Genomic DNA, 5686 nt, shown 5'->3' on the forward strand with positions numbered 1-5686 from the left:
AAGTGGTAGAGCACTAGCCTTGAGCTGAAGAGCTGAGGGACAGTGCCCAGGCCCAGAGTTCAAGCCCCATGGCCAACCAAAAAAAAAAAAAAAGTATTTATGTGCATGGATGTGTAGAATCAGAATAAAGTTAATATGACACACAAGAATCTGGATAAAAATATATATATAAAAATATCTTCCTTACAACTTTTCTATAAATATGAAATTATGAAGTTTCAAATAATAAGAAAAAATATCAAGTTAATTTACATTTGGATATGATGCCAGTAAGAGGAATTATGAGAGCCTGAGTGCTGGCTGTCCTCAGAAGGAAGGGTTTGAGAACAAGGCCCCTGCTGTTCTAATCTCCAAAGAAGTCGCAATACTGGACCTCAGTTGTACTGTCTGTAAAAATCACTCTAATCTACTCTTCACACAAGTTTTCGTAAAAGGTTTGCTGAAAAATGATGATTTGGAGGAGGGGAAAAGAAGAGCATGAAACACTTATACACAGGTGATCCTCAGTATCTATGGGTTCTTCATCTGTGAACCCAACCAATCACCAATTTAAAATATTCAGGCAAAAATGTACATCTACACTGACCAAGTTACGTTCAGTTCCTGTTATGCCACTGACTTGCACTAGGTACTGCCAACTGAGGTAATTTAAAGCACATGCAGGGTACTGGGAGCTCACGCCTGTAATCCTAATTGCTCAAGACACAGATCTAAGGATCGTGGCTCAAAAGCCAGCCTGGGAAAGAAAGTCCATGATATCTCCAACTAACCACTAGAAAACCAGAAATGGAGCTGTGGTTCAAAGTGTTAGATCACTAGCCTTGAACAAAAGAGCTCAGGGACAGTGCCCAGGCCCCAAGTTCAAGTCCCATGACTGACAAATAATAGTAACAATAACAGTAATAAAGTATACAGGAGGATGTGTGTAGACTATATGCAAATACTATACCTTTCTATGAAAGCAAGGACCATCTGCAGTCTTGGGTAGTGCAAGAGTAGGGAGGTATTGTTTTGGACCCCTCCACCTCCCACATTCAGAAGGCATACCCTGGGATGATGTATTTTAAAGTTGCACAATTCCAACAAATGTTGAGAATAGAATTTCAAAAGACATTACCTAGACATTTCTCCATTACAGTTATCAACTGCCACATAAACTACTACCCATTGTAAATATCAGATATTTTGGTTTGTAGAAACTTATTAAAGGTTCCTATGAATTCCATGAGGGAAAAAAAGATTAACAAAAAAATTCTTATTCAAGATTTGTAGACTTGGAAGTGGCGCTGTAGCTCAAGTGGTAGAGCACTCGCCTTGAGCTGAAGAGCTGAGGGACAGCGTCCAGGCCCAGAGTTCAAGCCCCACGACCGACAAAAAAAATCTTGATTTGGGGCTGGGAAGGTGGCTCAGTGGTAGAGCACTTGCCTTGCATGCCTCGGTTCCATTCCTCAGCACCACATAAGCAAAAAGAAAAAGCCGGAAGTGGCACTGTGGCTCAAGTGGTAGAGCACTAGCCTTGAGCTGAAGAACTGAGGGACAGTGCCCAGGCCCAGAGTTCAGGGCCCACAACCGGACCCAAAAAAAAAAAAAAAAGATTTGTAGACTCAAGGAGAGAGCAAAGATAAAGAAATTCCTTATTCCACAACTAGCAGTAGCAGAGGACAGGCTCACCGTGCCCATGATCCTGGGTCCAATCCCAGCACCAACAAAAATAATTTTACTCCAGACATTTTGTTGTTGTTGTTGTTGGTCGTGGGGTTTAAACTCTGAGCCTGGGTGCTGTCCCTCAGCTCTTCGGCTCAAAGCTAGCACTCTACCATTTGAGCCACAGCGCCACTTCCAGTTTTCTGGTGGTTAACTGGAGATAAGAGTCTCACAGACTTTCCTGCCCTGGCTGGCTTTGAACCAAGATCCTCAGATCTCAGCCTCCTGAGTAGCTAGGATTACAGGCATGAGCCACCAGCAACTGGCAGATTTCTTTTTAAACCATTTGCAGAGATTTCTTTTTAAACCATTTGCTTCCAGTATTTTGTTGAATTCAGAACACTTCAATTTTTTCCATAATATCTTATAGTATCAAAAACATTATTAAAGAAGATCATTAAGTAAAAATTGTTGTCGACCTTTGAGATACTACATAAGAAATGTATATATGACCCAAAATGCTTTGGCCTTTACTCATGAAATGAGCTCTGAGGAATCAGTCCAAATTCAGGAAATAAATTTATAGAAGGAATAACAAATCTTTTCATACTGAAATCAAGAGTTTGTTTTTAAAATAAAAAATTTTTAATTCAATCTAAATTCCAAAAGTATGTGGAGACTAATTTTAACTCACTGACAAAAATCCATAGAGCTGCATTTTACAAGAAATAGTTGTCATCCTAAAACATCAAATGTGACTTTATGAAACACATAACAGAAAATTTAGATAACATAAAAAGTAATGGCGGGGCTGGGAAGGTGGCTCAGTGGTAGAGCGCTTGCCTTGCATGCTCAAGGCCCTGGGTTCGATTCCTCAGCACCACATAAGCAAAAAGAAGCCGGAAGTGGCGCTGTGACTCAAGTGGTAGAGCACTAGCCTTGAGCTGAAGAGCTGAGGGACAGCACCTAGGCCCAGAGTTCAGGCCCCACAACCAGACCCCCCCAAAAAAAAAAAAAGTAATGGCACTAGTCATACATTCCCATTGCTGGAAAATGAAAAATCATCTACCTGCTCAGCCACTTCTGAGCAGAAGCCCAGCAGAGCAATCAGGCTCTGAGGAAGATACCCAGAGTAGGTCATACAGAACTGTAGAACTGGGCCTGGAAAGAAGTACAGCCAACTCTTTGCAAGAAGCCTGGAGTCAGAATGCTGCCCCATTCCCAGCTCTGTAGCATGGGCCCTAGGAACAATCCTGAAGAGCCCCCCAAAAAGAAATCACAAGAAGCTCAGCTCTGAAAGGGCAAGGCTTTGTGTGGTTTACCACTGTGTCCAAGATAGAAAACAGCCTGGCATTTAATAACCATTTACTAAGAATTAAATGAATGAATGAAAGAACAAAATCCTTCCAAGTCATCCTAAATAAACTGCATTAAGTTGCAAAATTATTTTAAAAACAAACTTGGTACACATTAACTTAGTAATCTTAAGTACCTTTAGAGAACATGAATGATCAAATTCTCATCTTAAATAAAAAAGGTAATGTCAATGACAGATATTTCTCCTACAGCAGGTATCATAATACAGTTACATATTCTCCCCTGAATTTAAAATATGGCTTTATCAGACACTCTCATAAGAGAATTATAAAGATGAAATAAATACATAAAATCAAAATCAGAAGGAACAAATGTATGTTTACCATGATACTTGAGATAAAACTAATTCAAATAAGAAACCACATGCTGTAAATACTTCTCATCAGAATTCATGTCTCATAACTGAAGCATATCTACCACACTTTGCTCTTGTATAATTAGAAAATCTAAACTTTCATGTAATCTATATCCCTATAGTGTATTTTTAAATAATTTGAAAAACTTCATCAAAAAAAAGATTTCATTTCCAACCATCAAATTAAGTCATTTGCAGTTAAATTATGCTGTACTGTCTTACTAAAAACACTGTAAAATTATGTGGAGTAGAATATAATCTTGAGTTTATAACGTATGGTCACTGATAAGAACAGCATCCCATTTTTTGAAAGAAATTTCTACTTCCCAGTCTATACCCATATATTCAATACATTTCACTACCAATTTAAACCTAGTATTTTCCAAAGAGCCTGCCTTATGTGGATTATGATCATCTTACTATGCTTCTTGTGTCCATGCTGCTGGAAAAGCAGTCTGTACAAGCAGGAGTAGAGGCACAATCCTGAGAGAGAGGAGCAGAGAAAGATGTTGAGAAAACAAAACCAGACAAAATGAGCTCACTTAAGAATTTAGGAGCTCAGCCAGTGTACAAGGTCAATGATTACATTCTCTCACACCACTGAGTTACTGTCCAGTAACAGCAAAACTGGCTCTAGAAACAGGTATCTGAAGTTGCATAAATATAATGTTGTAAATACATAACATCATTGCCAGTTCTATAAGTTATCTATACCTTTCTAAAAAAGCAGCAAGTGATTAGGGAAATGTTCATCAAAACCACAATACTAGTCTAGAATAAAATGGCTTGACCATACCTATAATACAGATTTTAATCTTGTCAATTTTTTTACATGCAATCATAAAGGATTAAGATTTTAACACATTCAAATCACGCAGTTTCGAAAGTACTACCAATCTCAATTGCCTTTCTATTCTAAAATTTTTAATCTGGGTAAAATAAAAATCTATTGCTAGGAAATCATTTTAAAATCAATTTAAAACATTTGAAAGTAGTGTGATTACTATACAACATAAAACTCGAATCGATTTAGCCTAACCAAAATCACCAATAGAGAAGTCCCAACCCTCCTCATCATCCCATAGTAAAGAAGTGAAAATGATTAACAGATCAGAATACTGATCTAAATTTTTGATCTACATAGTTAATCTATATTCCTACAGTACCCATAAAAACTACCTCTCAGGGATGGGAAGGTGGCTCAGTGGTAGAGCACTTGCCTTGCATGCATAAGGCCCTGGGTTTGATTCCTCAGCACCACATAAGAAAAAAGCTGGAAGTGGCACTGTGGCTCAAGTAGTAGAACGCTAGCCTTGAGCTGAAGAGCTGAGGGACAGCGCCCAGGCCCACAATTCAGGTCCCATGACCGGATCCTCTTCCCCCCACAAAAAAACAAACAAAAAACTACCTCTCAAAGTAATGCTTAGGCACACTAAGTCCTCAAAGTTGGGCTGGTATTAAATTAGACAAGCTACCTACCAGTAGAGAACTTATATGCATTTTAAAGCCAAATGACTAGAAAAGTTAATTAGCTTGGTCAGTTTCCTGGTATATTATCCATTCATTTATTCAAGAAACTACTGAGCACCAATGGCTCAGGCCTGTAATCCCAGCTACTTAGTAGGCTGAGATTTGAGGATCATAGTCCAAACAGGAAAGTACATGAGACCCTTATCACCAATTAACCACCAAAACGCTGGAAGCAGAAATGTGACTCAAATTATAGAGCACCAGCCTTGAGCAAAAATTCTCAGGAACAGCATCTAGACCCTGAGTGCAAGATCCAGGACACACACACACACACACTCTCTCTCTCTCTCTCTCTCTCTCTGTCTCTCTCTCTCTCTTTCATATGTGCTAAGTATAAAAAAAAATCTATGCTATAGACCACATGTATTTACCAGGTATGAAAACCTGTGCTGGGTACCATACATATACAACCCTAGCGTATGAAAAACTGGGCTATGCACCAAGGATACGAAGCAATAAGGCTATATGGCCACCATTCTCACAGAACTTACAGACCAAGATAAAGACTATGTACCTAGAATGATGTTGATCACTACAGGGAAAGCACACAAGTGTTCTCTAGACAGCTGACAGGATGTAAATCAATCATTCTCAACCAAGATTTTATTGTCCCACAAAGGATATTTATTTAGTATTCCGAGAGTGTTCTGGTTAAGACAATGGGTAAGATGCCAATGGTATCTACATAGTTGGTAAAGGCAGGGATGCTTCCAAACATCCTACTATGCAAAAAACTGCTACCCACAAAAATTATCCACCTCAAAGAAGCAAAGGAGTCAC

This window comes from Dipodomys ordii, unplaced genomic scaffold (assembly GCF_000151885.1).
Source record: "Dipodomys ordii isolate 6190 unplaced genomic scaffold, Dord_2.0 Scaffold98, whole genome shotgun sequence".
NCBI classification, from domain to species: Eukaryota; Metazoa; Chordata; class Mammalia; order Rodentia; family Heteromyidae; genus Dipodomys; species Dipodomys ordii.